Below are 12,274 nucleotides of genomic sequence, written 5' to 3' on the forward strand. Positions count from 1 at the left end.
GATTTAAGGTGGGGGCCTGAGAAATGTTACCTCGGGAGGGGAGTATTTTCTTAGTAAAAGCTCCCATTGATCTGCCAGAAGCCCGTTACGCGTTAGGTCACGCCACCTCTGTGTCACTAGCTCGTTCCAGGATAAAATTTCCTCTCCCTCCAGATCGGAACCAAACAATTGTTCTGTAAAAGAATCCGCAGTATCCTCTTTTGGAGGCCAAGATTATGGACAAGGAGTCTTCTATTAGCGTGTTTCGCTTAGATGGTCTAAGGGACGTGTCATCCTCGAATAAGATCTCACCTGCCACTGCCAAGATCCATTGGATGTTCCGAGTATTCGGACAAAAAAGGTTGTGTCGTCATGCCGTCTGTATTTCGCAAATACAGATCCAGCAATATCATACACACCTGAATTGTGGGTCCGTTGGTCCTACTTGTCTCGCAAGGGATACCAGAATATTCGAATCAGATCTCTGATAGATTCTGACTCGATACGTGACCCATGGTCCGCCTGTTGCACAGGGAAAAAAGACGCTGGCAAAGACGGGGGGGAGGGGAGGGCGATTGGGCGCCTAACCTAACTTTGCGTCAAAATGTCATTTAAGCGGGACATTCTCTTCCGAGCCCGCCAGACGTTTGTTGATGACGATCTCTTACTCTTCCTCGATCTATGAGGAGACCTACCCACACCTGAAAAAATTAAAAACCAAAAAATCAAAAGGAAAAACTACACCTAACGTGTTGAGGAATCGCACAACAGAAAAACAATGAAGAACCGTGAGTGCAGATAGGCGCGCCTCAGTGTAAGAGAGCGGCGCCTTTTTTGAATTTGGTGTTAAAAACCTGTTGAGGATAGCGCAGCTGAACGCTACTACGATTATGATTATCCATCCGGACGAGACATTGCATAATTATAAATTTATTGATATAAATTTTGATCCATTGATACAGAAATAAAAAAAGAGAGTTACGAGTCAAAAAATAAATTATTAAGCTTTATTATAAAAAATGTTACATTGTTAAAAATAATAATAAAATTTTAACGTATAAAGAAAAGGGCTAAATGAAGGAATAACAAAAGGAATAACATAACACAAATTTACAATACTAATAGTTTTAAATATAAATAAAATACTTATATTAATATATAAATATTGGTTAATGTTAAATATTAGATAAATAAAATATTGAAAATAATTGGAACAAAAGTAGAACAATTTTAATTTGAGAAGTAATATTTAATACAATATTAAGAAGAAGATTCCTACGAAGTTATCTATTTTTATATTTTTGTATTTTTTTTGTTTTACTTTTTTGTTTCAAACAGTACACGACTCCTTGGACAACGTTTCCTGCACATTGCACCTGATCTGTCATCTCTTTTCTATACAAAAATTGACATTTGCAGTAGAAAAAAATAAGTGAATGTGGTTATCACAATTGTTAAATGTTTAGTAGACATTAAAGGTGATTTGTCAAAGTGAATCCACAGCATGTTATTTATATCTTTAACTTGTTTTCGTATTGGTAATAATTTGTAATTTTTATTATGTCGGATAGAAATGTTAAAGATTGTTTTAAATAACGGCTCGTCCCAATATAGAACTAATTCTGCTGCTCTTATTACTTTAATGCTTTTGTTATTTAATTTATTTTATTTTAATTGTGTGATTAATATAAAATTTTAATTATAATTGGACTAAACATTGATTATATAAACTTACACTTTTTCTTTATCTGTGTTGTAGAATTCGAAAAAGTCTCCGTTATCTAATATGATACAAATATCATTTTTAAAATATACGTTTTATTGATAGATGAAAATTTCTGTATGTTGATTGTCTAATTATCATCGTTGTCAATCAGGTCAATTTTAATTATAGCGAAAGTCTCTGAGTTTATGATCATTATCGTTTTTGTTCACAATTAATATGGATGATCATTTTTGTATACGTTAAATTTTATTTTGATTGAATACACATGGCTTGCCCTTCAAAGTTTATGAGAAGTATATCATTCGCATGAGTCTACTTGCCGCGTTCCGCGGCATCTCAATATGTCTTGGGCGCGAGACGAAACAGGTAGTCATTGAATCCGCCCATCGCGGATGTTTGTCGGAATAATTAAGGGAAAACACGGTCCTTACATTTATGCAGATTATTGCCTGTCATTATCGCCGCCGGCACGCGAAGCGCTTTTTCATCGCTCACGTGGCTCACGGTATTGCGGATTCATTTTTACATCTTGCAAAAATGTACCCTCGCTACGGCGCCGATCGATAACTTTCGGCTTTTGACTGCCGGCCGTTTACAACGTTACAATCGCTAATAGCAGTAATTTCTGCGCGCGTTCGCCGGCCAGCGGGACCGTGCCCACGAATCACAGACACGCAATAAAAAAATATGCTTTACGGCGCGAGCATTCGGGGCAGCAAACGGCATTCGGCTAACGCTCCCGACATTCAGGTTACGAGACAAAACATCTCGACGTCGTTGTTCAAAATTGCGTTTCTAATTTTTAGAAAATATATCTCCATTCTTTCGAATAATAGCATTAAAAAAGTTTAATAATTAAAGTTTGAAATCTCTCATGATTATATTGCGGTAACATAAGAATTTGTATTAATATTTTGATCGCGCAATTATAGCTAAATCCAGGCAGAGAAAGCTAAGATGTATGCATAATTCTAAATAAAGTTACTTTGTTTAAAGAAGTTAAGTGGTATCGCGGTAAGTGGATATCGTTTGTCATGTAACGTCGAGTGTAAAGATCGAGTAATAGTTAGGATAAATGATACTCCAGCACTTTCTTACATTTGTACAATATACGCGCGCACCGTCGTAAGTGGTAATCTCATCAAAGTAGGCGAACGTGACTCATGACGTCTGGTTTCAGTTGCACTGCAGACAGTTAAATGATTTAATTAATCTCTGGTATGTAAATGTGATTGGTTAAGTAATCATTGAAGTGCCAAGTAAACGTTCTGCAGTCAAATCCTAAAAGCCACCGTGTATAATCATATTAATTATGAAACGTGTAAATTTATATCTATACTTATTCCCATATTTAAATTCGAATAAATTTTAATTATTATAATTATTATGATTAAAATCTTAAAAATTTCCCGACTTATGTGTTTCATATTTTTTTAAATTGTAAAAATATGACTCAATACTAAATCTATCTCGTTCGCTCGAAACGTACATACGTGTCTTTGCGACGAATGTGCAAATGTTTGCTAAAGTCGATGCTAGCTTCATCCTCTATCGGAAATCTTCAGCGTTTCTGCTCTAAACTCCCTTTCGTGACCGGCTCCGATGTCCTACAAGACGTTTTCGCCCGACAACCGAGAAACAATTGTCTGTTGCGCATGCAGCGAGCCGACGGACGAATCCCGACAATAATAGCACGTCGCGGCGACGCTCGGGTATCCTTTCACATGTGAAACGGCCTGCTCTAGATTCTGAAAGATCAGACGCGGGAGGGGTCAGCTCGGTAATGATACACCTATGCGGCCTCCGCCTGACCCCACTCCCTTTAACCTCCTCGTTGTCTCGCGTCGTGCGGATATTCTATATTCATACTCACGATTTTACGGATTCTTATTACCGATACTTTACGCGCCATTGATTCCCGGTAATCGCTGTTACCCGGCCTGCTTAGCGAGGGACATTCTTGCTTAGGTACTTATCGGCGTTCCCGCAGCTTCTCACTGGTGCACCTTCACCTGTTTTTGGTATTAAGGATGAAATTTATGGATATCGCCGTCCTAACGAGCAACGGTTAGTTCTATTTGCGATTCACTCATCGTCTTGTTTGCATTAACTCGTCGGAGTCTTTAGCATTAGTTCTCTTCGAGAAGCATGATATAACTGCTTGTTAGATCACGATTAGCATCAGTAGCTCACGTCGTCAATAGATTCATATCAGATATTATACGAATATGATAATAGTATTTCGAAGGACTTTTTGTATACAAATATACTTATATCTTTTTTCTACGCAAAACAAACTGTGAATTAAAACGAAAAATTTGAATAATTTTGCGTTTGTTGTGCACATTGCGAAATTAATTACTGCGCAATTAGAATAACACATTGAATACATTTATACGCGTAAAATGAAATTTATACACGTGAAATGAAAAATGAGTAAAAGGTCATATATCTAATAATGAGGAAAAATACCTGTCGAATAAATTAATACAACGCGCTGTTCAAGGCAAGATTTTTTTCTTTCTCGCGACGTGGATCTTGGGAACATAAGAAGTGAGTATGATTGCTGACGTTTGGTTCGCAAGTATATGGTGCGATTGTTGCCTATCTGTAAGCGAGATTGCGAAGCCCGCGAGAGGTAAGACCAAGTAAACGGTGTATAGATACGAAAGGTGCGGAAGACGGTTCTCTATGCCTACAGTTAAATAGCGAATTTTATACGTGTGAGCTAAGTCTCGATCGAAGCCGGGATATCGGTGGAAAATGAAACCTGCAAGTTTAGACGGCGTCGCGAGGGAAAAGCTCGCCACGCGTTCTCACGGAGAGATAAACTAATTGCTAATTTAGCCAGCTGAATTTAAGTAATTGCGGAAAGAACCGCGCTGCTGTTTTTTGAGTAAAATTTTTTTACTAATGTCTATCTTTTCTAGGAATGACGGTAGAGTTGCGGTAATGTACGTCGTTAACCTCGACATTATTTCCCTTTTTGCGATATCCTTTTGCAAACGGCAAAAAAAGAAAGAAAGAAAATTACGAGTTCGCGGCTTTCTATTCCTCGGCTCACTCAAATCGATTATGCGAGGTGATCGATTCCGATTTTAATGGGTCGGCGTAAAAGCGATCGTTTCGCCACCTGCGCCTCGAGCAGCCGCTTTCACGCGTGTTCGCAAATGGCGATGATCTTCTGCCGTGCGTCGATCCGCACGGCGTCGTAATGACGTTTTATCGCCGATCGTCATGCGACCGGCGAGCGTCGATCTTCTGCAGTAATCCTTAACGCGCCGCGTGGTTTCGACGAAACCTCGCAAGATCCCACTTGATGCCTTTACTGCCTCTTTCAGGAACAATTCTCTTTGACGAGTTAAACGGAAGGACGCGCGCGGCGAACAAAGGAGCGCAGTTAGCAATACCAACACTGTTAAATAACAGATTGCCTGTCGCAATTCTACTAGCGCTCTATTATTGTAGCCATTCACTGTAAACGTATTTAAGATTTCGCTTATGGATATTAAGATAACGCTTACAAACCTTTTACCATCATTAATGATACGGCGAGGGGAGGGGGCAGAGTATACACAAATAAATAAGTAATGCAAAAACAGTTTTACGTAAAAACACTTTCACAAAATTCAACGCAAGTTTCCTGCTAACATTATCCGCGAATTTCATAAATTTAATTCCTTTTAGCATTACTTTCTCCTATCAGCCGTGCGATACGGAACCGCATAGGAAAATACCATCGCAACTTTGCCTGAACTTTTTCAGGACGAAAGGAGCACAGCGCGCACGAGCGATTGGCGAGTCCTAATTTCACGATGGAGATCTGTCAGAGAGATCAAACTGTAACTATACGTGCTATATGGTCCTATAAGCGAGGGGGTTCATCGATCTCCGCGAAACGGCACGCCAACGTTCGTCAACGTATCCTAGATGTTCGGGACACCTGTGGAGAAATCGGCGCCGAACGACGGAACGATCAGCATTGATTTCTCGATATCGGCGCGATCAGATCCCACGGATCTATCAGCGCAACGCCGCCGCCGCCGTCGCTGCGGCGTCGAAACTGGAATTGTTACGATGTCGCAACTTTTTTGTCATCGCTGCTGTCGTTGGCATCGGATCGATGACCCCCGCGGGATCCCGAAACGAGACCGCCGCATCGAATCGACGGCGTGGCGCAAGCAGAGTGCGTTAGAATTCCTACGTAACGCCTTTTTATCGGATCGATTTTTTTCCAATGCGCTTGCAACATCGTCGTTCGATCGATTCTAGATTTGCGATCGCAAAATACTTCTCGTTATTTTTATAGACTCGATGAAATGCTGTTGTAAGATTATATGAGAAAGTGCTCCATTTTAAAAACAGAATCTTTTAAAAAGAGATTAAAAAACTTTTAAAAACAATTATATATGAAAAAATGCGCAACACATGTATAGAAATAATTTTAGATTTCGAGATGATAGATAAAATTCGAGACTGACCGTATCTCATGGGAAAGTTCTCAGGCGAACGGCAAAGGGGACGCCGCCGCAGCCCGAAAATCAACTAATCACCGTGTAGACCGACCATATTTCATCTGGCGAATTTCTTTCGCCCGCACATTCCGACCGGTCGCGGAGTAACATCGATTTCATTCAATCAGCGGATTATAACGGTCTGCACGGTCGATCGGCTATATTCGGCGGTAACTACGAATAATCGACCGCGGCCAGGTCTTTCGTCACCGCTTAAAACACAGGGACCTGTAATTATCACCGATCGGACCGATAACCGCGGCAAACACTGCAAATGGAAGTCGTGCGCATGAAATAGCGCACGGTCGTCACTTGTCGGAAGGAGTCTTCGAAACGTCAGTCAGTAAACTCCTTGACGAAATTTAACATTCCGGGCGGAGAGAGAAATCTTCGCGATACAACAATATGCGATAATGATACGTTTATGACGTGCCGCGTCCTATTTCGAGCGTGATCGAGGCACCGTTTCGTGGAGGAACCGCGCGCGAGTAATGGACGCCCCAGGTAGCGGACGTAGAAACGCGACCTTTCATTGCTTTCGTGTTCGGAATGTATAATTATCGCAGATACCACTTGTGAAAAGCAGATAAACACGCATAATAACATACATTCGCCGGGAGTGGAGGCTGCGCGAAACGGTGTATCTATTCCTGATTGAGAAGCGCAAGCTGGACCACCGCATCGCCTCGAGAAATTCTAACAGAAACGACTAATAAATGGTTCGACTTTTTTCCACGAGATTATTGGTAGAATAACGAGCTTATTTGCTCTGCATTTTTTCTCGAGATAGCGCCGCTGAAATAATTTTAAATACTTTAAAGTCGATTCTGTCTGAATTATAACATTGTAAGTCTATATGATTAAACGTCCATAACTCTTTTATAATAATTAGCAGTTAGTAATCCACTGTATAATTAAGTAGTAGAAGACATTTTTCGTTAATATAACTTTTAATATCTTGAATTTTTTAAAAATTTTAATTAAATATTTCCCGTTGCACTTAAACGGTCACTTGAGATATTGCAAGAAAATGATATTTTTACAAAACAAATTGTTACAGTCGTAATCTAGTAGATTTCGAGCAATGCACGGTGGACTCATTCTTTTGAAGGAATGCAAAAAATGCAGAACACCGGTCACCATAAATGCATCCAGAAGCACGATCTTCTCCCAAAATCTATTTTTTTTTCTTTCCTTTTTTCGCCCACCTTGCGGCGTGCATCACCTAATGGAAGTCAACGTCGCTTTTCACGGCGCGTAATGAGAAAAAATGACGACTCCGAGGACGAAGAACGTCTCGGGCCGCGTCTCGACGGGCATCCGGACCCGGCCGAGAGCGGGAGCGATCGGGGCCAGTTTGTTGACGTAATCGACGAAAACGCCTCCCGTGCCGGAGGAAGCGAGCGAATCGGTTGAGTGGTCGAGTGGCAGGCCGGTGGTTATCTTCAATTTTTCCATTAAGGCACAGGTTGGTCGCCTAATGGTCGCTATTTGCTCCTTCGGGTGTGTTTCGACAGTGGATCTCACTCCGTCGCGCGCGACGGCAGCGAAGTTGGCAGCGCGCGGATAACCCGTCGGGGCCCTCCTAGCTCCGGGCAGGGAGGAGAGACGTCGAATTCCTTTTGGCGCCGCCGGGAGGCCCGTTTCTGGGACGAATATTAAAATCGGTCGACGGGCACACTACGTTGATGCGGCACCCGCACAGCTCTCGCTGCACCTTCGCCTTCGAGACGATGGCACACAGGAAGAAACAGGTTTGACAACCTGGAGGTGGGCCCACCGGGGCCACGTGCTGCGGCGCATTACTTATAATCCCATCAGCGTTTCTCTCTTTCTCTTTCCGTCTCCCTCTGGTCGCTCTTCGCCTCCTCCCGCCTCCTCTTTTTGCTCGTCTCTCTTCCTTCTCTTCATCTTCGTGGCTCCTCTCCTCCCCCGCACTCTTTCTCTCTCTCTTCGAGCCCTTTCCGAGCTCTGGACCTTGCCAGTCGCCCTCTCTTCAGGTCGCCGCGACATCGACGCAGCGCGTGTCGTCCTTCATTCCGACGAGCGCTTTTTATTGTTGCGGGACGATGTCTTTTAAGTATTTGGGAGCACGCGACGTTCTCTCGTTAACGCTTGTGAAGGGACACTCGATTAAACGAGACGTTCAACGAAAACGCTTCGTAAAGGACGCAAAGCGAACGGATTAGAAGTCTTTAACGGGAGAAAAAGATACTGGTAAAATAATATGATTATAATTGCATTGTGTGTTCGGAGAATTCGCATTCGATCGTCCTTGGAAAAGCAGACAGGCAGAAAATTCATTCTTTCACACGCATTCGAGCGCTATTACCAACTCGTTTACCAATTATATCGGGGATTGTTAATGGAATATCAATCAGCACAGTTCAAGCATGAAAGTATAATCGACTCTCGAAATTGACTGACGGACATTTATTAATTTATCAACGCCTACGGTGAAAAGTCGGAAACTTGGAAAAATGCGAAATCCAACTGCATACCGATGTACATATGCAATGCGGACGACCTTGCCCGCATCCACTTTGACCCTGACAAAAAACAGACGTGCGAAACCTGTTTCGTTGCGCGAAATAAGTCGGAGTCTAAAGTTACAGAAAAATTGCGTACAGTAAACACGTTAACCTTCTGACGTTTCGAAAGTTTGCAATTTTTGGCGATACAAAAATATTCAAGCAAAGCACAGCGACAAAGCACAGCGAAGCGAACAAGAAAGGAGCAGTATTTTCACAAGGGGAAAAAAATCAAATTCGTGCTGCAATAATTACATCATCTACAATGAAAGAAAAATGGAGAAAGTTGATGACAACTTTGGGCAATCCACGCGGCAGAGATGCAAAAGCTATTGCGGTAATCCCTGCGATAATTTCGATGATTAATATAATGCCGCGTAATAAAGTGAAATAAATAATCGTATGATTAGCGGTTGCGCGGAAAGTATGGATCGGTAACGAGTACCGTGCCACTGGTCGTAGTTAGCAGTAGGCACTGAATTACGAAGGCAGTGCGGCAAGAAAACGAAGAAGGTGGAATCGCGAGTTAGATCCGGGACTTAAATAATTAAAGCGTTCGCGCGAGGCATCGCGGTTGCCGCTTTCTTGCGTAATACGATCTTCCCACCGTGCGCCGCGATCGGATCTACGCGCGCTACGATCCTGTTTTTTTTTTTTTTTTTTTCCCGCGGCTCCAATCTTCGCCGTTTGCACGAATTATACATTCCACCGGCTACTTCGCCATTATATCATTCCGTAGAAAGAAATGCATGCGGCAGGTGGCTGTATTCTACGACCGGCGTGTTTGGAATGTGGGAGTGGGATGAGAGAGCCCGATAACGCGTTGTCGGCGCAGGTATTACCGTAAATTGCTTTCTAGATATACACGAAGTTATCCACAGTGATACCGTAATACAAAGCTACTTTTAAAGCCTGCCGCAAAAAGAAATGTAAAAATTGCCAAATCTATGAGTAGCCTTGAATCAAATATAACTATGCTTAAAATGACGGATGTAAGGACGCTCGAAGTGATCTCGAGTGACTGAAATTTCAATCTTGCTTACGCCATGCCGGTATTTTGTTTTTGCATGTCCGTGTCATGTAATGTCGATTCGAAAGGACGCGTGGCCACAGTCTTCTCATTGTTAATTCAGCCGAGAGAGGCTGTGAGCGAATGACTGCGGGCGTTCGGAATTCGACAATTACCGCCGCACGCGTAAGACAAAATTCTCCTACTCGATCTGCACTTCCGGCCGCGAGTAGGTCGATACACCGTTAGGATGTATCCCCCTACGAAAAAGGAGCCAAATGGAATAAAACGTTCGAGACAACGTGGAGGTGGACCACGGCTCGTCCTCTTTCGCGGTCCCGAGGCGGGGGAACAAAAGGATTTATTACTCCCCGCTGGCAAATGTAGCGTTAATACACGAGGGAGTCCTGGCTTCGAAATTTACGTAATTGCATTTATTCTCGTCGATAGATGCCGAAAACGTTCGATTTTTTCCGTCGTCCTTCGAAAATCCCGATAATTTCAAAAAAGTCAAATTATTCGCATGTCAATCGCTGTCAGGACGAAAAACGCTGCGCAATTATTATTGCGCGTGATAAAATACGTTTCATTTCGTCATTCTGTGCCACCGTCAGTCGTTTACATCAAATATTATTATATTATGCAAATTAGTGTCTTCGCTGAAGCTATTAGGCTATGAGAACGCGACGGTTAACGCAGAGAGAAGTAAATTGAATCGCACCCACGTTACAACGTCTATTCTCCTCTCTCTGAATCCTGATGTCTCAAGAAAAGGAGAAGTGCTTTCCCTCGACTGACCTCCTTTGACTTATTTCTTCTTCCTGTCTCGGCGAGCGGTGCCATCGACCAATACATGGTAATATAGACTTGATAGAAGCTAACACACCCTGACTGCATGGGGCCTTCCGTGCTAGTCCACCTCCGCAGCTTGTCTCGAACATGAACGCGAGAAGAAGAGAAGGAGAGAGAGAGAGAGGGGGAGATACGACTCTCGCCGCCTCTCTTTTTCGCACTCCGTTCTCCGCTTTTATAACTTGGAGTTTCATCGGCGTAATCGTTCTCCTTCGAGAGAATCTCGCCGCGCTGCCGACTCCGGCGGTGTTCCTCCTCTCATGATGCTTGATTTTCGCGCGGATCTCCGGTGAAGAAGACGTCATGCGACGCCTAAAGCAATGAAGCATCTCACATGGTGGATGCTACACGGCGCAGATAATGGTCTGGACACGCTGATCGAGGGTATATGCCTATTTTATTCATTCTCTCGCAGTGTATCGCATACACTGAGGCTCACGTTATACGATTCTTATCAGTCAGCTGCTTGATTAGAACAATCATTGATCTTTTCTTTCTTGCAATTTTCGCGTTGCCATGCTCTAATTCTTAGCTCTGTCGATTAATAACGTTGAAGCAGCAATGTTCTAAGCCACTTTGTCAAAAGTTCCAGCCGAGCGCGGCGAAAGCAAGTACGCGGGAATTTTCAGTTAGACGCTTTCTTCGCGTCCGAGCTCGGTGTCGGTCATCTGGGTCATCACTGTCGCCTTGCGAAAGCGCGGGCACGCAGCACGCATGCACGCACACACAATGGGCGCCGGTCAAAGTTCTACCCTCACTTAGCAATAATTCAGCCGTGCCGGTTTATCCTCCTCGAGTCCTGCGCCTCCGTACGGCTTCCGCCTCCCTCGCCCCCTTCCCTTCCGCCGGTCAACCGCACTGTCTCCCTCGAGTAGTTACATACACGATCGTACAACGTGCCAATATCGATAAGTCAGTCGGAGCAAAAACAAGCGAAGGATTGGTTCCACCCGGTGCACTCGGTTGCCCATCATCCTATACATACGTTTCTCGTCCATCGCGGCGATCTTGTTACACACACACACACACACACACACATGCATACAGAGTGTGTAACAATGTGTTTTGTTTTGATGTTTTTTCTTTAATCCATAGTTAACGTTTGTTTCCATAAAAACGCGGAGACTCAATTAAACGATAGTTAATGCTGCATAAAAAATAATTCTTATCCTACTGTACTGTTATGCAAGCTACTTGGCGTCAAATGAAAAGATGAAAAGAACAATTTGCGCTATGTGCGCTGACAATAACAGAAACGTCCGCGGATTGAAACAAGCGTATGCCAGTAGCGGCGGGATAAACGCGCGTCTAATTATCTTTCCCGTTGCTCGCCGCGATTTGTCTCGCATTTTCTGTACGTAATCTCACGATGACTCGCGCACTATCTAGGAGTGTCCAAACGAGTCTGTTCGTGCTAAACGCTAGTAATTATTTCCGCAAAGGTTTCACGGGGCGTTCCGTCCATGAAGTGTAATCAGAGACAGAGCAATCGTAAAAGCACAGAACTCTAGGAAGCGAAGTAAATGAGGCTAGATTGAAGATAATGAGTACAAGAATTACATGTAAACACTGTAAGTCAAGTGCCGTTACATTCCTATTAAACATTTAACGTCGACGGATTTTACTACGTTTTATTTTCGACAATTACTTTCGAATCAAATCT

General features: G+C 43.0%; 1 protein-coding gene across 4 annotated transcripts in view; it reads right to left on the reverse strand.

Annotated features, from left to right (window-relative positions):
- Positions 1–12,274, reverse strand: part of LOC105676573 (aminopeptidase N-like) — a 227,141-nt gene that overhangs the window by 10,512 nt on the left and 204,355 nt on the right. The window lies entirely within an intron of this gene.

Source organism: Linepithema humile, chromosome 3 (assembly GCF_040581485.1).
Source record: "Linepithema humile isolate Giens D197 chromosome 3, Lhum_UNIL_v1.0, whole genome shotgun sequence".
Classification (NCBI taxonomy): domain Eukaryota; kingdom Metazoa; phylum Arthropoda; class Insecta; order Hymenoptera; family Formicidae; genus Linepithema; species Linepithema humile.